This window comes from Neofelis nebulosa, chromosome 10, assembly GCF_028018385.1.
Source record: "Neofelis nebulosa isolate mNeoNeb1 chromosome 10, mNeoNeb1.pri, whole genome shotgun sequence".
In the NCBI taxonomy this organism is placed as follows: Eukaryota; Metazoa; Chordata; class Mammalia; order Carnivora; family Felidae; genus Neofelis; species Neofelis nebulosa.
Window position 1 is genome coordinate 45,230,517 of NC_080791.1, and position 24,891 is coordinate 45,255,407.

A 24,891-nucleotide genomic window follows, 5' to 3' on the forward strand; every position below is an offset into this window, starting at 1 on the left:
GATGGCTCGGAGCCTGGAGCCTGTTTCCAATTCTGTGTCTCCCTCTCTCTGCCCCTCCCCCGTTCATGCTCTGTCTCTCTCTGTCCCAAAAATAAAAAAATAAAAAAAAAAAAAAAACGTTGAAGAGTTGGACACTTAACCAAGTCACCCAGGCACTAATATCCATTAGATCAAGCTATTGATTATGTTATTCAAATTTTCTATAACCTTGGTATTTCCTTTTGTTTGCTTTAATTTACTCAGAAGTACCATTCTTTAGTAGCTAGTAATGCAAACTGGATGGATTCCAAAGCTGTCTCTACTATTTACAAGCTGAGATCTTGGGCAATTTCTTTAACCCCTACATGCCTCAAATTCCTGATCTACAAAGTTAATTGAATAATAACAGTTGGCATATAAAGTAGTTGATATATAATTAAAAATAGTGGCTAACTTTGTAATAATTTATGTCAGCCCTAGAAAATTATTACAAACAGATTAAATGTCTCACTAAATCAAGATTCAGTTTCTTAGTTCTCCTAAAGACTCTTAAGAACATATCTGATCTCCCATGTTTTAGTGCCTCTCTCATTTTCTTTCATTTCTCACAGTTGTTTTCTCATTATATCTGTTAAATTCTTCTAATGCAATGGTATATAATTTATCTGTCTCAAGGAATGGCACTACCATCTTACCAATAACTCAGGATATCAGGATGTTGTCCTTGTCACCTGTTTCTCCCTCACTTCGTATGTCTAATAAATAACCAGATCCTGCATTACTTTCCCATCTCTTAAATCCATAGAGTTTGTTTTCAGTTCCAATATTACTTCCCTAAACCAGATCACCTTCATTTTTCCAAAAGAATTGTACTTAGGATACTTGTTTCACCCACCTATCCAACAAATATTTATTAAATATATACTGTGGGACAAGCACTTTTCAGGGTGCACTGGATACAAAGATGAATGAAAAAAGAGATGTGTCTCTGCCCTGATAGAATTTATAATATAGTGTGGGAAATAGACATCAATCAAACACTTTCACAGACTAATAGAAAACTGTCTAAATAACAAGAGCATTGAAGGAGAAGTTTCATAGTGCTGTGATTGAGGCCCTTTGAAAAGTTTTTTCTTTCTTCCTCTAGACTGGAAGTCAAGGAAAATGTCTGTGAGAAATGAAAAGGGTATTAAAAAGGGATGCTTGAATTTATGAGTCATTAACTTTATAATGTAGCTCCAGTGGTTTTCCAGGTTTACATTATATTCCATAATAAGCTTTGTTTTTTATATTTAAAAAAACACAATAAATGAGATATTTGAAATAGCCTTGGATACACTACTTTGTTTCACTTGAGGTGTGTTGAGGTGACAACAGCCCTGTGGCGTACCTGTTATTTCAGTCATGATTCTACATGGTAATGCCCATTTATATGTTGATCTCTTCCAATAGGCTGGAACCCTCTGGAAGACAGAGGTATGCCTTAACTACTGTGCTTCAGACACCAAAACCCTGCTAAGCACTTGGTGGGCCCTACATAAATGTGTTTGAATAAACTCAAAATACAGACATTTGGACTCCTTTCTAAATAGTTCATTGCATGTGAATGTCCTCAGGATGCTGAAGGGGAAAAAGAACAGCAAGAACTTGGATCCCCCACCAAAGATATGTTTTTAAGTAGAGAGGTTTTTTTTAACCTTCAGCATTGTTTAATTTCATTCATGAATGAACAAGAGAACGATAAACTTCAGACCTCACTTACTCCCCCTCCAAAGTGTACCTGGTTATCCATTTGTCCAAATGATTCTTTAATGTGAAACCCTCCATGTGACTTCCAAACAGTGCCAATTATTTTCTGAACAGCAACGAGTCAATGAGCCAAATTATGTGTGTTTTCTTATCATACTCTAATTAAAATTCTTCCCAGTAGGTAAAGTTTCTTAGTGCAACATTAAAATATTACTCTATAATTCAAGGTCATGTTTGCACTGAACAAATTAGCTTAATTCAAGTGTCACATTGATTAGGAATATTGAGTCTATGCACAAATTCTTTTAGTGCTTGGAATGCTCATGGAATGACTGAGTAATCGTTGGATATTGGCGTTAAAAAAAAAAAAAAAACCTTTGTAGAGGAAGAAAGATGTTGCTTACCTTTCCTTGGGTTACAGAGTGAAATCCAGAGCATGTCTTTTTTTTTTTAATAGCCATCGATGATTTGAAACATGAACAGTGAAGTACTTCTTACTGAAAATAGGTAAATAGGAAGACGCTCCAGGCATTCTAGAGAGTGAGAAGTTGCTTAGCAGTTAAAATATTATAGGACTAAACAAACTGGTTGCAGACATTAATCTAAAATGCAAAGGAGGGGCGCCTGGGTGGCTTGGTCGGTTGGGCAGCCGACTTTGGCTCAGGTCATGATCTCGCGGTCCGTGAGTTCGAGCCCCGCGTCGGGCTCTGTGCTGACAGCTCAGAGCTTGGAGCCTGTTTCAGATTCTGTGTCTCCCTCTCTCTGACCCTCCCCCGTTCATGCTCTGTCTCTCTGTCTCAAAAATAAATAAACGTTAAAAAAAAATTTTTAATGCAAAGGATAATCTTCATTAGACATATAGTTTGGATATGTGTCCCTTATTTTGTAGTAGTTTATCCTTAATATGGAGTGTTCAACTCTTTTACGTCATAAGAAAATATATGCAAGTCCCATATATTAATGATTGGGAATATTAATTTATAATTTTTAAGACAACCAATCTTTGGAAAAAGAAAAGTCAGAAAACAAGGGTTCGTTTTGGCTTCATCCTTCATTGAGGTCATAGAATGTTGCCTCTGCTTCTTTGCCTAGGTCCATCACTCCCTCAGATCCCTCTAAGACATATGCAAAAAGGAACAATGATTTTTTAAAAGCCAGCCAGCCTTCCCGCTGAGCATATAAGTTCTGCCACTTATGGCTGGAGGTTACTTCCTGTGTGCCATCCTTACCCAACTGAAGGTGTCTGACTGATGCTCTGTGTTGGTAAGTACTGCCACTTATTTTTGACGTCCATTGTAAGGAGAGTATAAGTGCCAAGTATTTGCATAACTGTCCAGGCCTATAAATAAATGTAGCTTTGTGATTGTATCCCACTCAGCCTTGTTGCTCAGGTTGTTGGTTTACTTTTTTAAAGTTGTCCATCAAGTCTCCAGAGAAAGACCCAGTAAGTTACAAGCACACTCATTCTTTGCCCCCTGTCTACAATCCTCATACCCATGTCTTAAAGTTAGGATTGATTCCAGAAATTGAAAGTATTTCTAGCGTCCTGCTGTTTGGGGTGGGTGAGTGTTATAGGCTCCATGAGAAAAGATAAGGTTGGTCTAATTTAAAATCAGCCTGAGTTGTTGCATTAGATTCACAATAGGTTTGGCTACATCAAAGAGTCTCACAACCAATGTTTCAACTATTTAATTTTATGTTTTATTTCCTCCAGGCCAAAAGGTACCCTCAGAGAAAAAGAAAGAGGGATTCACATGATAGTAGGTCTGTCCAGAAGTTTCTAGGGCAGCTTAGCCACATTTCGTGAAGTTTTCTTGGGCACTACTGAGCCAAGAAATAAAAGTTCACCGGTGCAGAAGAACACACATATTTTGGTAAAATTTTTAGAAGCTACTGGGGAAATGCTTGGATATGGGCTATTTAAACAAATTGTAGAATTAAGCTTATTGAATCTTACTGAATTCTTTCCCAAGTATGAGCTTCTGCAATATCAGTTGTCCTAGAACTTACCGGACATGAAATGCAATCAAGAAGACAAGAAGACTATGACCTCAAGCAATTTAAAATAGCTTTCAAATACAATTCCACAAGAAATCAGAAAAAAAAAAAAAATACAAGTCTGTCCAGACATGGTTAAATTGTTTCTAAAAAGAATTTTTTTTTCTTTATGTTTTGCATACATTGGAAAGGGGAAGCAAAAAGTATGCATGGTATTTAGGCAGGGAAATAGAGGCTAATCCATGATCTTCTCAAGCCTTCTAGGATGACCTCTGCATATGTTAGCACATAGCCTTAGGTTTCTTGCCTTTGTAGATTCTTGAGACCACAGAGCTGCATCCCTGTGTTGTCTTTATCACAGAGTTCCTGGTGAGTCTACAATGTAGGTAGGATACACCTTGGCCCTGGGCTACCACAAGCAGCCAGCCTGAATGGATATTTACATGGCTGGACCTGTAGAACTCCCATAAGAAAATAACATTCTTTTTGTGTACTGATCTGGAATTTAAAGCAGTATTCATCTCCTAAGAACAAGAGAAGAAGGAATTTTGATTTAATGCTCCAACTCAGAAAAGCTTAGAAGTAAACATTTCAGCATTGTCACAGACTTGAATTTGGTAAGGAGAATTAATGTAAGAGAAAAATTCAACATCACGATGAGCAAGCAGCACTGAAACAAATTAATCCAAAGAAATGCATGAGACATAAAGAACTGCAGCATACAAAATGCAGTATTTTGCTGGATGAATTACTTTATGACATTCATGAAACAGATGAAGTAATAAAAATGTTTCCTCAAAATATTTTGATTTTGAGGCTGCCTCACTCAAATTTTGGCTAAAAATCTGTATTTAGCTCAATTTACTGATATCTACAAACTCAGGCTCAATCTGCTATAACATACCTTTATGTCTTCTGGAACTCCTAACATGTATAAACTCTGAATCGGGTCCTATAGGATATATGACATATTGAGTAATAATACTAATAAATAATGAATACTTACTGAGAACTTTCCAGGTGCTAACACTGTTTTAAGCACCTGACATGTAATAACTCAATCTTCATAACAATTCTATTAGATGGTCACTATTATTTGTTAAAGAAGATGCCAAAGTAAGCATTGCTGAGAGAATCATTCAAAATAGGGCCAGGAAGATACTGAGGAAGCAGGACCTATGCACATCTCCTGTTTGAATGTTAAGAACACCATGAATTCTTGACTTTTGTCAATTTCAACTTGTCAGTTGCACCTGGACCAGCTCCTCCAATACATCTTTCCTCTTTGGACTGGAATAGAGATATAATGGAGCAACTTCTAGCTAAACAGTCAATACTGTGTCAGTCAATTTAACTCTGGCAGTAGGAACCATAATTCTTTCAAAACAATTTATGTAACCTTTTGAGTGTTGCCTTTACAAGTCTGCACTCCCTGTTTGCAATTCAGAGCACATTTTTTATTTCAATGGACTTTATAGACTGCTTCTTCTGGGTTGCAATTCCTAAGACCTTAAAGAAATATTTTTGGTTGCTTTCCTGTCTCTTGATCTTCTTGGGCAACATTACATGGCCTAATCTGTAGGATCTAAAGTGCCTGACTGCCATCTGTAGCACTGTTGTCATTTGGGTAAGGTCAGAACAATGGCCCATTGCGCTCTGTGCACTCCTAATCTGAACCTTTCCAAGTGATTCTCAAACTTAGCTGAAGCTTCTCAACCCTTTCTCTACCTCCACCTCCTCCACCTGTGTAACCTAGTTTAGCTGAACTTCCATTCAATATTGACAACTCAGAGGTTTCTCTAGACCCCTAGTCATCCAGGTTCCTTTTAAAGTTAAATGTAATGAAGGATGCTGAAAGGACTTCATCAGTTACCTGTACTTCTTGGACTAAGGCAGAATTAGAAGCCATTACTAAGGACTTCTCTGTGGCCTTGAGGACCCTTTAGGATTTGCTAAAGAAATTATTTACTCTGACCTATGAACCTGGGTATTCTGACCTTTATTAATTTATCCATATACTTGGACATGCAAGGGAATAGATGGAAAAAGTAAGGTAGACAAAGCCTTTTGAAGACTTTTCTAAGCAAGAAGCTACAGATAAAACAGGAGCTTTTAAGCTAGCTAAAGATTTATGTAAAACTATCCTAAGACTGCATATTGGTGAAAAATTTAACAATGTACTCAATGGCCAAATGAATTTTATTATTATTATTATTATTATTATTATTATTATGACAAATGGGAAAATACTTTTAAAGAATACTCTTGAGATTCATCAGGCACTAATCATCAGGGACATGCAAATCAAAACCACAATGAGATATCACCTCACACCTGTCAGAGAGGCTAAATCAATAACATAAGAAACAAGTGTAGGCAAGGATGTGGAGAAAAAGGAACCCTCCTGCACTGTTGGTGGGAATGCAAACTGGTGCAGCCACTGTGGAAAACAATATGGCAACTCTTCAAAAAAATTAAAAACAGAACTACCCTATGATCCAGGTATTCTACTACTGGATATTTATCCAAAGAAAACAAACACTAATTCAAAAAGATATATGTACCCTTATGGTTTTACAGTAATATTTACACTAGCCAAGACATGTAAACAGCCCAAGTGTTCATCCACAGATGAATGGGTAAAGAAGAAGTGGTATATATATACACAATGGAATATTACTCAGCCATAAAAGAAATGCAATTTTTCCATTCACAATGGCAAGGATGGACCTAAAGGGTATAATGCTAAGTTGAATAAGTCAGAGAAAGACAAATACCATATTATTTCACTCATATGTGGAATTTAGGAAACAAAAAAAATGAACAAAGTAAAAAAGAAACCAACATAAAAACAGACTATCACATACAGAGAACAAACTGATGGTTGCCAGAGGGGAAGTGGGCGGGGGGGGGGGGGATGAATGAGATTAAGAATACACTTATCTTGATGACCCCTGAGAAGTATATAAATTGTTGAATCCTATTGTACACCTGAAAGTAATACACAATCTATATTAATTATACTTAAAAATTAAACAGATCTATAATCTAAGAAAATTTGATGTTTATTAAGTAATTTTAAACAAGTTTTCCTTACTAAGTGTATTTGTTTATTTTGAAAGAGAGGGAGAGAGAATGAGTGGGGGAGGGGTAGAAAGAGAGGGAGAAAGAGAATCCTAAGCAGGCTCCACTCTGTCAGCCTGGGACCTCATGTGGGGCTCGATCTCACAAACCGTGGGATCATGACTAGAGTCCCATGCTTAACTGAGCCACCCAGATGCCCCGTGGTTTCTTTACTACTAATATAATCTGCCTGGGTAACAAAAATTCTATGTTTTGTCTGCATCACATCTTCGATTAGTTAAAAGGAAACAAAACACAAAACAAAACAAAAAAAACGAACTGAGTTTTCTCTATTCAAAAAGAGCTAAGGCTTTTGCAGCTATATCTGTCCTTGAAATCTTTTTGTCACTTCAGTGAAGTAGATAATTAAGTAGCCATGCACCTAATGAAACTTTTGACATTTTTTGACAAGCTTTCCCAAATCCAGTTTGAAATTAAGTCTTTTTGACCTGAAAGAAACTTTGGGACTTTTTTCTAGAGGGTCCCTGGAATATTTAAAAGTTCTATTAAACTAAGTTTATTTGATATGTTAAATTACATGGGAAGCATTGTCAATAAGAATACTAAACCCTCTTTATGTTGTATTTGTGTAAGTGTATGGTAAGTGTTCCAAAAATTATATGGAGGTTCTAAAATTCTGACATAAGTTTAATGAGAATCTTCTCCTTATAGCAGTATGCCCAATACTCCTACCCCTATTTCCTTTGAGCCACAACTGATAAAAAGGGATACACTCCAATTTTACAAAAGCCTGATCAAATCCATAGAGACCAATCATACTACCAAAGTATGTTCTACCAAAGAACAGTCTTTCCACAGCATTCTCTAGAAATAAAAAGACATTGAACATTACAACCATCAACCTGGAGACATGATTTATTGAAAAAAACACTTGCACAAAGGTTCTCTCCAGTCTCACTGGAAGGGACCATACAAGATATGGCTAATCAACCTTTACACCATTAAATTAGAAGGCACTGATTCATGTTTCTTATTTTTTAAAAAGGCTCTTATATCCAGCTGGACTACTAAATCAACTAGAGACCTCAAATTGACTATATTCTGAAAGAAGAAGCAGACAACATCTGAATAGACTGCTTTCCTGAAAGTCAGGACCAGGTCAGTACAATAACTCTTTAATATTTGCCAAAAGTATAATGAAAACTTTTAAATTCATTGAGATCTTTGTTCTACTGTTTACCTGGGTAGGAATTCTTATGAATTTTGCTGTTTGATACTCAGTAGGACTTCTTCCCCTGTGGTAGCCAAATCTCAAAGCTTTCTGTATACCTATTGTTGTTCCCTCCCTGATTTTATATGTATATATATCCAAATGATGAATTTTTTAATCTTACTAATTTTTCTTCCAGCTTTCATCTCCTTTGGTACCTCGAATGGTTAATGTTATTATTCAAATATATCAATCACTAGTGGATTGGCCATAATTCCTCTACTAAAAGTTTGCAAAGTAAATAAATAACAACTAGTAGTATGCTGATCTCTGAACTTCTCAGATGTTCCCAACTTTACCATAATTTTTGATAAGGAGCCTTCTGCTATAATCTACAGAGTCCAAGCTTTCATCCCCAAACTCCTATTCCATGCTTTCTCTTGATATCCCATATCCTATCTAGCTTTTCCTCCCTGCCCCCCCCAACCAAATAATGACTATTAAACTCCTAGAAGACAGATTCTAGGCCCTTGTATCTGCAACACAAATGCACAGACCCATATTTGTCTGATAATAATTCATCACTTGCTTACCTGACCCATTCACTTGACTACCCCTTCCCAAGCTTGCCAGCCTAATGAAACTTGTGGGCAACTCTCTAAGACTGATCCTTGACTTGAGTTTTTTTCCTCTTCATTTCCTGTAAATGAATCTATAAATACTGTCAACATGTCTGGCTTGCTCTGTGCACTTGATATATTTTTGTTTGTGGATATCGTCATCAATCTTGGGCTTATAAATGTCTTAACAGTTGGAGAGGCCTTAATAGCTTGTATTTTGGGGAGAATTTAATATCTTCCTTCACTATTCTCAAAATGACTACAGCCATTACTGCCAAATCTCACACAAGAAAAAGAACATTGTTAATACTTGATATTTACCCTGATGAGGAACCTTCAGGATATGAAGACAATAGTTATGGTCATAGCCAATGCTGCTAACTTCCTGCTAGATATTCTACCAGAGATGAGTTTAAATAATATCTTAGAATCATAGGTTCATGGCTTAGAGTAGGCACAGCAGACTTTGAAATTTTGAGAAATGTTGAGAAATTTTAAGAAATATATCTCCTTTATTTGGTGTGGGTCAGAGGAGGTAGAGGCTAAGTGCATTGGATACCCTGGTGACCATCTCAAAGGATGAGAGTCTGAGTTTCAAAGGGGATGGAATTTAGAGGAAATAACAGTAGGGGTTTGGGCCAAGGTATTTGAAGGGTCTCTACAAATTTTGCCAACTGAGTCTTAATAGTGCCATTAGTGTGTTCAACTAACCATGATGATTGAGGATGATCTGCACACACACACACAAAGTGTCATAAAACTAGCCAAACAGAGTAGACCTGTCCAAGGCACATGACCAGGAAATTGATTTCCCCTATCACTCTGAAGTTCAAGAGGATTTCCCCAAGTAAAGATAATTTTTTTAACAGAATTTTTTAGCTATAGAAGCAGCAGTGGCCTGAATACAAGGGATAGCTTCAGTCTGGTGAGAAACCATGCAAGGACTAAAACATCCATGACATGAGAAATATATATGAAATCCATCTTCATTTTTTTTAATGTTTGTTTATTTTCAGAGAGAGGGAGAGAGAGAATCCCAAGCAGGTTTCATGTTCAGCATGGAAGCTGATGTGGGGCTGGATTGCACAAAAGTGAGATAATAACCTGAGCTGAAATCAAGTCTGATGCTCAACTGCTTAAGCCACCCAGGTACCCCTGAAATCCATCTTGGTGAACAAGTTTCCCTGGATTGTATTTTGAATAGGTAGGACAAGTGAGGTGAACACTTTTTGTGACCTTATTAATATTTCCCTACCAATATTGGTTTATGAATGCTATCATTGTGTTAGTAGTCTAATGGTTTAATGCAGCAAAAGTAGTAAATAGTGAAAATTTTAGAATTTCTGGTAGGGCTAGATCTTTTAATTGGTCAAAACTAGAATTCCTTTTATTGAATTAGCAATTACTAGATATCTCGTCAATTTTCCAAATTATCATTTGGAAGAACACTTCTTTGGGTCATTACAGAGATTTGGCTATTGGTTTCCTTGAGAGTAGCATTTCAGGCAGAAATGTCAGTGAGGTGGTTTCCTTTGAACTCCAGTGAGTTGAATTTGGAAGGCCCAGGGCCTTAATAATAGCCAGAGCCACCTTTAAAAGTATCAAGGGGCGCCTGGGTGGCTGTCGGTTAAGCGTCTGACTTCAGCTCAAGTCATGATGTCATGGTTAGTGAGTTCAAGCCCCACATCAGGCTTTGTGCTGATAGCTCAGAGCCTGGTGCCTGCTTCCAATTCTGTGTCTCCTTCTCTCTCTTTCCCTCCCCTGCTCGCACTCTCTCTCTCTCACAAATAAACATTAAAAAAATTATGGCATCTAATAAATTTTGGACATGGGGCCATTTTTAATTTATCCCAGTAGAAGTACAACAACAACAAAATTTTCATTATTTCCATAACATTCCAAAGTCATGAGCTATCCCAAAGGAAAACTGGCTATCAATATAAATGTTTTCAGCTTTGCTCTTAGCCTAATTACAAGGATAGTTAAAGGGAATCCCATATTATTTCTTCAGTGACCCTAACTAAAAATGGCAGGAATGGCTCAGCGGTAAAGGGGTTATCCCTGTGCCATGGGTCTAGTTGTTGAAGAGGCAGAGGGGTAGGTGGTGTTCAAAACACTTTGATGTCTAGAGCAAAAGGAAAACTCAACAGTACAGTATGAATAGGAACAGCAAGTTCTGAAAGGAATCAGATAAAATGCCAGCACAGGAGTCAAACTGAAAGCCAACACAGTTCTAATAGGAATAGTCTGAGTCCAAAAATGAATTGACTAAAGGCCAAATTAGTACTCTTAGAAAGGACAAGGCCTTAAAACAGATCTTGAAGAAAGCCTGAAGAGCCAAAACACAAAGAGAGCAGAGCTCAAAACCCAGAAGAAAATTAACCTTCAAATTCCAGAGTCAACAAAAAAAGCAGTGAGCCCAATTAGTGCTGTGAGTATAATTTCCTATTTGCACATCAGCCTCACAGTTGTTGGGGGTTGCCTCTGGATCCTATTTCTTATAATCACATAACATTTACCTTGAAAGTTATTTTACCAGCAAAAAATGGGGTTTATTAAGGAATAAGAAAATGGAAATTCAGGACTAGCACCTTAAGGCAAAGCCATAGGTAAGTTCAACAATGTAGAAGAACATTATTTTATGTAGAAGAAGGAGGATCTTATCAAGGATTGTTTTGAATGAAAGTCCATGGGGAAAAAAGCAAGAATTCAGGGTGATGATGGTTTTTCATTGGCTGAGTTGCAGGGATAGTTGATTTTGATTTCTCATAGGAGATGCTTTCCCTATTGGGGTTTGTAATTGACATTAAGTGATAGGGCTCCCCCTCTTGCATCCCTTGTCTACTTTAGTGAGGTTTACATTTATTAATTTTCACAACCCAGGATGGTTCAGTCTTAGGTTCTCTTGCATTTTTAACTGGGTTGGAGCTGTCTTGCATTCATGTTTTTAAATTACATTGTTGATTATTATTTTAATTTGTGCTTTATTTGCTATTTTCAAATTGCTTATGCTAGGTATTTCTGGTTATTGTTGTTCTACTACTTAAAATGTCAGACTCAAAAACATTCATCAGATGTACCTTTTGACTAAAGGTAATGAGAACCTAGTTGATGTCTACACCTTATTTCTTCAAACCTCCTTATTACTCAAATGTGGCCATAAGACTCTAACCTATCATGATTGTTGAACATCTCAAATATCAATAATCTAAAAAACTCCTTGTCTGCAGGACATAATGTACCCAATACAAGTTGCCAACCACTCTGCAGTGAAATGGGTCTAACAATTGATCATCAATCCTTTCCTGCCAGAAAGATCTTGATCAAAGGAGAATAAGTAAAAGAAGATTCCAAAGTGAAGTACGTATAAGCATTGCTAAAAGAGTCATTCAAAATAGGGCTGGGGAGAGGTTCAGGAAGCAGGGCCTATGCACATCTCCCGTTTCAATTTTTAGAACACCAAGAACTCTTGACTTTTGTCAATTACAACTTGTCAGTTGCACGAGGACCGCTTCCTGGAACACCTCCTACTTTGGACTGGAATAGACACAATGTAAAAACTGTTAGCTAAACAGCCAATACTGTACTAGATAGTCAGTTTAACTCTGTCAGCACCAATCATACTTCTTTCAAAACAAGTTATGTAACCTTGCAGGTTTTGCCTTTATAAGCCTGCATTCCCTGATTGTAATTCAGAGCACACTTTGTTGTGAGTAGTCTGTGTGCCTCATGGATTGTAATCCCTAAGACCTCGATAAATGGAGAATAAAATAGGAGGCCAGAGAATAGTTAATAGGAATTTTTTTTTTTTTTTTACAAAGGACCCCTGGTGCAGGAGTGGTGACTGATATGCAGAGGACAATGCAGAAGGAAGTCAATGCTCCCAGCAAAAGTCAGGCTCAGGAACTGGAGGTAAAGTATTGGTGAAGGCTTGTAGTAAGACATGAGCCTGAAAATAAGACACCCAGGGCCTCTTCCCATCCACGAGAATAAGTCTCCGGGGGAATACAGAAGAATAAGCTTTATAGTCTGGAGAAACTGGGCCATAGGGGCTGGACTTGGGCACACAATCAAAAAGCAAGGCTGGAGTTCTCCACAGAAATAGGTCATGGACTCCCTCTCATGTCCTGATCTTAACAGACATAAAGAGATATATTGATGGTTATACAATAATAGTAGGGTACTTGAACACCCCATTTACATCAATGGATAGATCATCCAGGCAGAAAATCAACAAAGAAACAATGTCTTTGAAAAACACACTGGGCTAGATAGACTTAAAAAATATATATGGAACATTCCATCCCCAAACAGTAGAATATACATTCTTTTCAAGTAAACATAGAACATTCTCCAGGGTGGATCACATGTTACCCCACAAAACAAGTCTTGATAGATTTAAGAAGACTGAAGTCATAATCATGTATCTGTTCTAACCACAACAGTATGAAACTAGAAATCAATCACAAGGAAAAAATGGCAAAAAAAAAAAAAAAACAACCCACAAGTATGTAGGGACTAAACAACTAATAGGTCAATAAATCAAAGAGGATAAAAAATACATGGAGACAAAAATGAAAACACAACAGTACATTTTGAGATGGATGTAGTAAAAGCAATGCTAAGAGGGAAATATATGGTGACACATGCTTCCTCAACAAATGAGAAAAATCTCAAACATTCTAACCTTCCACCTAAAGGAATTAGAAAAAGAATAATAAACATAAAATGCAAAGTCAGTAGAAGGAAGAAAATAATAAAGATCAGAGTAGAAATAGAGAATAATAATTTAAAACCATGGAAAAGATCAATGAAACCAAGAGCTGATTCTTTGGAAAGATAATATTGATAAACCTTTGGCTGGACTCGCTGAAAGAAAAATACCTAAGTAAAAAAAAAAATTAGAAAAAAAGGAGAAGTAAGAACCATACCAAAAAGGATTATAAAAGACTACTGTAAGTAATTATATACTAACAAATTGGACAACCTAGAAGAAATGGATAAATTCCTGGAAACATACAATCTTTTAAAATTGAATCATGATGAATAGAAAATATGAACAGACAAATTACTGTAAGGAAATTCAACTCATAATCAAAAGACTCCCAGCAGACAGGTCCAGAACCAGATAGCTTCACAGGCAAATTCTTCCAAACATTTAAAGAAGAGTTCATACCTACTCTCCACAAGATGTTCCAAAAAATAGAAGAAGGAAAGCTCCCAAATACATGCTATGAGGCCAGTATTACCCTGATGCAGAAACCAGAGAAAGAAACTGTGAAAAAGGAAAACTATAGGCCAATATCCAATGAAAATAGATGTAAAAATCCTCAACAAAATATTAGCAAACCAAATTCAATAATACACTAAGAGGATTATTCACCATGATCAAGTGGGATTTATGCTGAGGATGCAAGGATGGTTCAATATTTACAAATCAATGAATGTAATATACCACATTAACAAAACAAAGTATCAAAATCATGATCATCTCCATCAGTGCCAAAAAAGGATATGAGAAATTCAACCTCTTTTCATGATAAAAAACTCTGAACAAAGTGGTTTAAAGGAAACATAACATAATAAAAATCATATATTATCAGCTAAGATCATAATCAATGGTAAAAAAAAAACTGAAAGCTTTTACTCTGAGAAACAACACAAGGATGTCCACTCTCATCATTTTTTTAACATAGCACTGGAAGTCCTAGCTACAGCAATCACAAGAAATAAATGGTATCCAAATTGGTAAAGAAGAAGTTAAACTGTCACTATTTGCAGATGATATGATACTACACATAGAAAACCCTAAAGGGTCCACCCAAAAATTTATAAGTAATAAATGCATTCAGCAAAGTTGGATTATACAAAATTAATACACAGAAATTGGTTGTATTTCCATATACTAATAACAAAATAGCAGAAAGAGAAATTAAGAAAAAGTCTCATTTATAATTGCACCAAAAAGAATAAAATGCCTAGGAATAGACTTAACCAAATAGATATTGAAGATGACACAAGTGGAAAGATATTCCATGTTTATGGAGTAGAAGAATTAATATGTTAAAATGGCCATGCTACCCAAAGCCATCTACAAATTCATTGCAATACCTATCAAAATATCAATAGCATTTTTCACAGAACTAGAATAATCGTAAAATTTGTATAAAACCACAAGAGACTCCTAATAGCTAAAACAATCTTGAAAAACAACAAAGCTAGAAGTATTACAATCCCAGATTTCAAAATACACTACAAAGGAGTCTGGTACTGGCACAAAAAAAGACAGGTTGATATAAAGCACCCAGAAATAAATCCACACTTATATAATCAGTTAATCTATGACAAAGGAGGCAAGAATATGCAATAGGGAAAAGACCAATGTCTTCAATAAATGGTGCTGGGAAAACTGGATAGCCACATGCAAAAGAATGAAACTGGACCACTTTCTTATACCTACACAAAAATAAACAAAAATGGTTTAAAGACCTAACTGTGAGATATGAAACCATAAAACTCCTAGAAGAAATCATAGGCAGTAATTTCTTTCACATTGACTTTAGCCACGTTTTTCTAGATATGTCCCCTCAGGCAAAGTAAACAAAAGCAAAAATAAACTGTTGGGACTAAACCAAAATAAAAAGTTTTTTTCATAGTGAAGGAAGCCATCAAGAAAACAAAAAGGCAACTAACAAATGGGACAAGATATTTGCAAATGATATAAATGATAAGGGGTCAATATCTAAAATATATAAAGAACTCCAACTCAACACCAAAAACAAGAAATAATCTAATTGAAAATGGGCAGAGGACCCAAATAAACATTTTTTTCCAAAAAAACATACAGATATCCAAGAGATACATGAAAAGATGCTGATCACTACCAATCATCAGGGAAATACAAATCAAAATCACAATGAGAGATCAGCAGTCAGAATGGGTAGAATCAAAAAGGAATAACAAGTATTGAAGAGAATGTAGAGAAAAAGCAACACTCATGGACTGTTGGTGGGAATGCAAATTTGTGCAGCCACAGTATGGAGGATCCTCATAGAAATACCATATGAACCAGTAATTCTACCACTGGGTATTTACCCAAAGAAAAAGAAACACTATGTTTATTGCAGCATTACTTTACAATAGCCAAGGTATGGAAGCAACCCAAGTGTCCACTGATAGATGAATCAATAAGGAAATGGTATATGTACACAATAGAATACTACTCATCCGTAAGAAAAGAATGAGCTCTGGTCATTTGTGAAAATATGGGTGGACCCAGAGGGTATGATGCTAAGTGAAATAAGTTAGACAAAGACAAATACCACATGATTTCACTTTTATGTGGGGGAAAAAAAAGAATAAATCATAAAGAGAAGCAGAGAACAAACTGATGGTTGCCAGAGCGGAGGGGATAGGAGGATGGGCAAAATGGGTGAAATGCATGGGAAGTATTGGTTTCCAGTTATGAAATGAATAAATCATAAAAAGTTATAGCATAGGAAATATAATGGATGGTAATGTAATAATGTTGTATCAAGACAAATGACAGCTACACTGGTGATGAGAATAGTATAAGACATAGACTTAGTCACTATATACCTAAAACAAATGTAACGTTGCATATCAACTATACTTCAATAAAAAAGTGGATATGTACAACCTGTGTATTTAGTGGCCCATTCAAGAACAGTATTAGATTCAAAACATAAGTGTCCTGAAAATTTGTTTAAAAAATGGTTAAAAACAATTTAAATCATGGGGTGCCTGGGTGGCTCAGTAGGTTAAGTGACTTGATCTCAGGGCCATGAGTTCAGGCCACATATTGTGCTCCAAAAAAAATTAGATCATATTTAAAGCCTCCAGAAGAGGAGTCATAAAGAGGGCCATTGGTTACACACAGCAAAGTGTTAAAATCCTTTTCCTCAGCTTTTTCCTAATATCCTGCTATTGCCTTAGTTTTCCAGTCCTATTGTATAGAGTTCCTTGAATTTACTTGAAACTCAGCCTAAGGTGCTGTGTCTGTCTCAATCTCACCAGTTGCCCCCGGCCCCCTCTTGATTCATTCTCTAAAAGACCTCTTTTCAGGCCATAGCTCTACCCACTTCCCTGAGTAGAACCACAAAGGCCAGGGGTCAGCAACCCTCAGAGCACAGGAATTCTTACCGAAGAAGCTGGGGTAGTGCAAAGCTGCCTGAACACATTGTGAGCCCATCATATTGATGCATGACTATTTTTTCAGTCTGTGGAAATGTTATGGATTTTTAGTAACTCTTTGACACCCAGGGTCCCTGGCCTATGATGGAAACTACTACCTCATTTTCTACCTCCTTGAAATCTCTGCAGGACCCAGTTTAACAATTTACACAGGGTGTTTTGTGACAGTACAGGGCAGCAACAATGTCTAAATCCAGACTCATATTGAAACATGTCCACTCCAATAAATCAATGTTCTTACCTTGACTAATTTATTGACTTACTTGGCTGGGAAAAGGTCATGAACAGCATTGGACTGGATTCAAATTGATCTAACCACCAAACAGCAACAAAAAGAAAGCATTTCATTATTTACCCCACAAATTGGTCAGTTTTCTATATATTTTTTTTCTTATTTCTATAACAATATCTACAGACTCACATCTGGCACTCTACACAATTTATTTGAAAATACTGAAAACCTCAGCAGAACAAAAGTTAAAAAGTTGAGAAAGGGATACAGGAAAAAGAAGGGGGCAGGAATAAAGTTATCTCATTTATTAGAATTAGAATCCTGGCATCTCATTGTTTTAGCAAAAATAGGGAAATCATGTTTGTCCCAACATAAAACCTAAGTCTGGGGGAGCCTGGGTGGCGCAGTCGGTTAAGCGTCCGACTTCAGCCAGGTCACGATCTCCCAGTCTGTGAGTTCGAGCCCCGCGTCAGGCTCTGGGCTGATGGCTCGGAGCCTGGAGCCTGTTTCTGATTCTGTGTCTCCCTCATTCTCTGCCCCTCCCCCGTTCATGCTCTGTCTCTCTCTGTCCCAAAAATAAATAAAAAACGTTGAAAAAAAAATTAAAAAAAAAAAACCTAAGTCTGTAGCAGTCTAAGATGAAAATTTTCTAGGCCTTACCTTAATTGGACAATGTCACCTTGTCTCCCTGGAAGATAACCAACCAAGAAGGAAAATGAGCAAGAATACAAATAGATAATAAATACATACATAGCATGTATTACCATGTGCTATGAATGGAGAGCAGAGAGCGCAATAAGGGACAACACTAACCCAGATTTAAGAGGTTTTGCCTTAAGACTGGGCTCTCCCACTAAAGGTCAAGGTGCAGGTAGCAATTCTGTTAATCTTCATCTTTCTAAGGGAATTTTGGCCAGGTGATCCCTAAGATTCTTCTTAACTCCACAATTCAAAATCTCCTTTTGGAGTCATACTCATCCATTTATCTTTAATTCTCAAACACAATTGAGGGAACATCAACTGTGGAGTCAGAAGAAATGGGTTTATGTCCCAGTTAGGCCCTCATTTGTATGATATTGGGCAAGTCATTATCTTCTTGTCTTCTTTTACTGTTTATTATTATTACTTCCTCAATATAAAATAATGTTTTTCTTATATTGCTGAGAGGGGTAACTATAATAGCAAACATATATTGTAAATGATTAAATACTAGGCATATTTTGGTCATTAATATTTTCACGGCTCTGTCAACGGGGTTTCTTCCTCTATTGATAGTAAGGTAGTAATGTATTGAAATTTTCCAAGATAAAGCCTAGTGTGTATTATTCCTCCTCCCCCAAAAAATCATTTGCACAGACCCAGTGGCCAAAATTGTGGATTCTTTTGATTAATTATTCTATTTTAAAAGTCTGAACTAATTTCCATAATAAGACATAGGAAAGATCTCTAGCAATATCTCTTCAAGTAATTAAAAACCTATTATTATAATTTCCTTTTTAATTAAATAGGCAGTGGAACAGTGTCTTAGTTCAGGCTGCTAAAGCAAAGTATCATAGACTGGGTGGCTTATCAATTAAATGCATGTCTCCCAGTTCTGGAGGCTGAAAGTCTGAGTTCAGGGTGCCAGCATAGTTGAGTGTTGGTGAGGAGAGCCCTCCTGTGTGTTGCAGACTGCTGACTTCTCATTGCATCCCTCACAAGGCAGGAAAAGAGCAAGCTAGCTTTCTGTTTTCTTCTTATAAAGGCACTAATCCCACTCATTAGGGCTCCACTACCTGACCTACTTATTCCCTTAAAGGTTCCACCCTCCAGATACCACCACACCAGGGACTAGATTTAACATATGAATTTAGAGAGACACAACATTCAGTCTGAAACAAATGGTGTTATACAAAAGAGAGATAATTCAGCAAATTCAAAAATGCTGATGTCATTCAAAAAAGTCTACAATGAAAATCTTCTATTTTTATTCTCTTTATACACCCAAGTATAGGGTTAAAAAAGTTCTTTCTAGATGTTGATTTTCCCTTCACCTTCAGAACTTTTGGACTTTTTTCTCTCCAGACTCCTAAATGATTTGCTGAACCTTCATTGTCTGTCTGACCAAGAGTCACCAAGAGATATTTACTCTGGGGGAAAATAAATTAAAAACCAGCAGTGGCTGCTGTCTTCACATGGAAAGTTATGCAAATGTTCATCTGTTCTTTTGAAGCCTTGAGCATCCTGTGGGACCAAGAGTCTTTTTGCCAGAATTCATAATCCTAACGTTTAAAGTGAAGGTGCATTTACCTATCAGAAGGAAGCTAGCCAACAGGTTTTACAGTATCAGAATGATCAGAAACTGCTTCCAAATACTAAATCTCATGGTGGAAATATGGTTCTTTGGGGCTATTGAAAGTATCAGACTCTCTCCCCTGAACTTTCCTCTCACTGGCCCATAAGCTGATTGGAGCAATCTCAGCCAGAGGAGCCTCAGAGACAAAGAAAAAAATTAAGTAAAATCTTTCATGGTGCTTTTCCCCAAATAAAACTTTGACTAAATGAAATGCTCCCAAGGAAGTTGTTAATTGGATTGTTTGGTGAATAAATCAATAGGTAAGAATCCATTTTTCCAAAAAATTAAAAATAGACCTACCCTATGACCCAGCAATAGCACTGCTAGGAATTTATCCAAGGGATACAGGAGTACTGATGCATAGGGGCACTTGTACCCCAATGTTTATAGCAGCACTCTCAACAATCGCCAAATTATGGAAAGAGCCTAAATGTCCATCAACTGATGAATGGATAAATAAATTGTGGTTTATATACACAATGGAATACTACGTGGCAATGAGAAAGAAAGAAATATGGCCTTTTGTAGCAACGTGGATGGAACTGGAGAGTGTGATGCTAAGTGAAATAAGCCATACAGAGAAAGACAGATACCATATGGTTTCACTCTTATGTGGATCCTGAGAAACGTAACAGAAACCCATGGGGGAGGGGAAGGGAAAAAAAAAAAAAAAAAGAGGTTAGAGTGGGAGAGAGCCAAAGCATAAGAGACTGTTAAAAACTGAGAACAAACTGAGGGTTGATGGGGGGTGGGAGGGAGGGGAGGGTGGGTGATGGGTATTGAGGAGGGCACCTTTTGGGATGAGCACTGGGTGTTGTATGGAAACCAATTTGACAGTAAATTTCATATATTAAAAAAAAATAATAAAAAATAAAGCACTATTTAAAAAAAAAAAAAAAAAAAAGAATCCATTTTTCCCCCAGCTCCTGTCTAAAAAACATCTCAAAGAAAGAGGCCCAATTTCCTTGCTATGTACAGCATTTGATTCAGTGCCAAACATTTTTGGGAAAACCTGTGTCTTAGCATATTCATAATCTAAAGAATAAAAGCAATAACGGAGGGTGAGGAAAGTCTCAAAGGCTATTCTTGGGGAAAGCCTAGCTCCATGTATTTTAGCCTCCCTAGAAGGGCAAAGAGGATAGAGATTATGTTAGGAACCTTATTTCTGTTACAGCTTTCTATCTTTATGACCATCCATACAGGCAGGTTACTCAGGCACTCCACAGTTTAAAAAAAAATCCCTATTATAAGCAATACCTAATGATAAACAATGAATAAAATAGTCTCTGTCTTCTGTCTTTATAGTATGGCAAGACAGACATGCTAAGAACTACAGGTGCAATGAACTTAAAAAGAAGTGTGGGGGTGTTATAAGAGCATATATAATGAACAGGAAATACCTGAGCAAAGATGGAGAAGGTGTGAGGGACAGAACAGTTATTATCTTTTTTGACAGATAGTGCAAGTGAAGCCCCAACAGATTAATTATCCCACAAGTGAGTGAAGAGACAGGATCCAGATCCAGATTCCTGTCCTTCAAAGTACAGGTACTCAGAGATTCCCATCTGAGACTCTGAGTATATCTTATCTGCTCAGTCCTGCTTGGGAGCAATTGTCCTCAGGTTTTTCTCCTAAGTTGGGGAAGACAGAAGAGGGAATAAATTTAGTCAACTTCATTTTAACAAAGAAAGCAGATAACATCTCTTCAAAATGTTTTCTAGAAGTGATTCTATAAAAGAATCATGTATTACTAGCTGAGACTTGTGCCATAATAACTCTGAAAGTACTAAAGTTTGGGACTCTGGGAAAATTTGGAAAGATCAGCTGTCAGAGCCCGCAGCACCCACTTTTAGAATTTGTGTTCATGGGCCCTACACCCTAACCTACTAGGCTCTGGATCACCCTGCATCCCAGATCCCTACAGTACAGGCAAATGCTACATAAGCCTCTTGCCAATCTCACAACTCAGGAATCTTTCTTCAAGGACCAGAGAGCCATCTTTTTGAAATGTAGTTACCAAGGAAGATAAAATGCCCCATCTCCCAGTTTGGGGGAAGAGCTGAGCCTAACTTCAGCAATCACCTGACTCCAAATTCCAAAACCTATTTCCAGTCATACATGTAGGAGGTAACTAGCAAGTTTATCTTGAAGACATAAGTGTAATGGGTTGCACCTACTTTGCTATATAACAGAGTGATTTCTTTCTGTCTTTGCAGTATCTTTAAGGGATGGCCTGTAATGTGCATCACATTCTGCTTTAATGCTTACTCAATAGTAAGGCTGTTGGCTTTGTCTTGTAACCTATGTGGAAAGGTGTTGTAATTCGGGAGATTTTGCTTTTAATGATCGTCTTCCAACCACCCCTGCTCTGCCATTTTCCAACTGATAGGAAGAGGTGAATTTTATGATGACTGCCTACAGTCCAGACAGAGTGTTGCACTTTCACCAGGCTTGCAAAATCAAAGTGTGAATTGTTCCCATATAATCACGTGAGAGGCAATTTTCAGCAGCATGTTTAGCCACGCTCACAGAACACAGGGTCAAGAACAGCTTGAGTCAATCTCCTTGTCAATCTCCCTCAGTGACAATTTAATAAAAAACAGAATTTAAATTAGAAAGATGAAAGTATCCCCCTTGCAGGGCCAGAGCATTTGTAGAAGGAAGAAAATGAAGCCAGGCTCCCAAATCTATCAAGAAGAATGGGAAGAAAAGCTTTGGAAAGACCAGTAACAACACTCCCAGGCTTGTTGCTTGTGTTATTTTCCCTGTAGTGCTTAACAGTTGACTGCAGTGAAACAAGCCCTGTGCACTTTGACAGCACCAGCAGGATGGAGACCAGTGGAGGCTCTGCTTACAGACTTTGATGGGGAGACGCCCAAAGGATGGGGATCAGATGTAAGAGGAAGAGAAAAAAAAAACCAATACCTAAGACCTCCAAAAGAGGAAAGGAAAGCCAGAGAGAAGGCAAATATCTTTAGGACCCAGGGACAGTGCCCATTTCACAGGATGCTCTGCTGGGACACCTGTAAGACCCCTCAGATCCCCTCACCTCCAGGCTGAAATGCCTGATTTTCTACCATCTGGACCTTGTGGATTTCATTTATGATCTGATCCTTGCTCAGTGGATGAGCACTATTTATTGAGCACTTGGTATGTGCCTAGTAACTGAGGTAGGATTCAAACACTCAGGCACACCCTTTGTTTTGGAAGTAAGATAGGTAGATGTATCTGTCTGTCTGTCTATCTGGACTCCTAGATCTTTGTATTCAGGTATCCATTCAAATGTTCCCTCTACCTAGAGGCTTTTCCTAACCACCTGTCTGAAGTAGCCATTTCATCTCTTACAACATCCTAAAGGCACTCTCTGCATGGTTCTTATTCCTACTTGCAGGGAAACTTGTCTGTCTCCTTCTCTGCTGTTTCCCAAGGGTGAAGAGCAGTACCCAGTACCGGCACTTGGTAGCTTTATTTACTTAAGTAATTCACTAGTTGATGGCAAATTCCCAATGGACCTTTGGGTCCGTTCAGTCTTTTTGAGTTAGAGGGAAGTGGAGAGAAAGCACAAGGGCACTACTGTTTGTAGCCAATAATTAAAAAAAAGTTGGAGAAAGGATTTTTATAAAAAATAGTTTTCTAATTTCCCAGTTTTTCCTAGGGCTACAAATGGCACCAATGGAAGTGGGTTTTAGTCAGGAGTCCTATAAATGCAGGGCTGCTGCACTCTGATATCCCCCAGCTGGAAGGAAACTGCTCCTGTAACTTCCCTGGTTGCTCTGTCGCTTGTCATCACTTGTCATATGTCACTTGTCATCACTTTGCACTCAAGTCATCTTCCTGCATGTTTGCGTTGCTCCAAGGACCACTCCTGGGTCTGAGTTCACTCCTTCTCCTCTTCTTTCCCTCCAGCCTCCCTCCCTGTAGCCTGGGCAGTGGTCAAGGTCAGTCTTACAAATGTGCATGAATGAACTGCCACAAGGCAAACCCTAAATCTTTAATGTCATCTTGTTATTTAATTTTCTCATAAAAGTGTGATGGGAAAAAAAAATGATGACATTCTATTTAATTGAAGCCACCAACAGATGGTTCTGGTTAATTGAGGTTTTTTTTGGTAGGCTCTTTTTACGAAAGACCCTATCACACAGGCTTCTTAGCATCTCCTTCCATGCCCCAGAGCCAAGTGCTTGGAGAACATATGCTCTTTTTGAGAACTCTAGTCTGTCTGCTCTGGGAATTCTTCCAAATTCCCACTAGTAGTGCTCATTATGACTCTATTTCCTCATAAAAATACCATAAGGGTAACACCACCACATATTTTTACAGCCTTTTACAATTCACAAAGCACCTTGACATCCATGGTCTCTTCTTTATCACAGGCTCTTTGCTCCTTAGATAAGAGAGGCTCCATTTGAATCAGGATTCCAAAGGAAAAGCAAGGATGTACAATGCCTTCTAGAAGGAGTATAAGGAGTGGACATATCCTAATGCAGCTTCTCATGAGATAGCAAGAGGAACACATCTTTGCCCCTAACATCAGCAAGCTTGAGTGCCAGTGCCTTCAAATATCATTGTTATCATGTGGTGTCATTCTTAATAATGGCTAATTGTTTACCCTGTACCTGCTAGGTAACATGTCCTAATAAAGGTTACAGAATCTCATGTTACTGGTATGGATTTGCTGAGAGGAGCGTTGGGGAATAAAGGCTTTCTTGAAACCAAAGCCTAGGCCAAAGCCTACCATATGTACAACAGAAGAATGAAGCTTCTCTGTTAAGTGATAGTGATGGCTCGGCCCTCCTGAATCCTCTCTTTCCTCCCTTCACTGATGACTCCTGCAGCCATGAAGACAACTCTGGGGACTTCCCAGGGCTATTCAGAGCACACCTGGAAGATGGTTTTGAGAGGACCTTGACTGGGAGAAGCACAAGAGAGGAGAGAGGAAGTGAGAGGACAGGAAGGTCACAGAAAAGCCATTTTCCTGTGACACTCCAGCTCCTCAGAATGTGAGGGGCTTACGTAACAATAAGGGCACATCCTCATGGCAGACACAAGCCTGTGTTCCCCCAGCACCCTTCCCCACCTGGACACCTGCTGCTGGGAGCAGCTGTCACCCTGGACACTTCCCACATCTCTCCACTTAAGTGCCACCATGGAAGCAGAAAGGAAGTCCTGATTCTGCCTGCTGTCCATCCCCTGACATTACCGAGTCCTTGTAAAATGCATCCATGCCAGTTCAGAGCTCTGCCTGCAGACTTCAGGGAACCTTGAGAAGTCTGACCTCCTTGTGTTTCTCTCCCTTGTGCTGGGCCTGACAGATACTGATCTAGCAGAAACATGGATGGCTCGGGGAACTCACCTTGCCCCGACTTCTGCAGCAACCTCTCCACAGACTTCGGCGAAGGCTCAGGAGCTTGTCATCTATCATACTCACCTTTCATTTTCCAGACAGCCTCCCTGGGTGTTTTCATACCTT

The 24,891-nt window shown here is 37.9% G+C and overlaps 2 long non-coding RNA genes across 2 annotated transcripts in view; both read left to right on the forward strand.

Moving 5' to 3' along the window:
* Window positions 1-8,145, forward strand: part of LOC131487174 (uncharacterized) — a 142,428-nt gene extending 134,283 nt beyond the window's left edge. Inside the window, exons 2-3 of the long non-coding RNA XR_009249647.1 lie at window positions 2,821-2,991; window positions 7,856-8,145. This is a non-coding gene — a long non-coding RNA (uncharacterized LOC131487174). The remainder of the gene's footprint in view (window positions 1-2,820; window positions 2,992-7,855) is intronic.
* Window positions 8,146-12,451: 4,306 nt separating this feature from the next.
* LOC131487175 (uncharacterized) lies at window positions 12,452-24,077 on the forward strand. The gene is made up of 2 exons (XR_009249648.1): window positions 12,452-12,552; window positions 23,795-24,077. It is a non-coding gene; the product is annotated as an uncharacterized LOC131487175 (long non-coding RNA).
* Window positions 24,078-24,891: the final 814 nt, after the last annotated feature.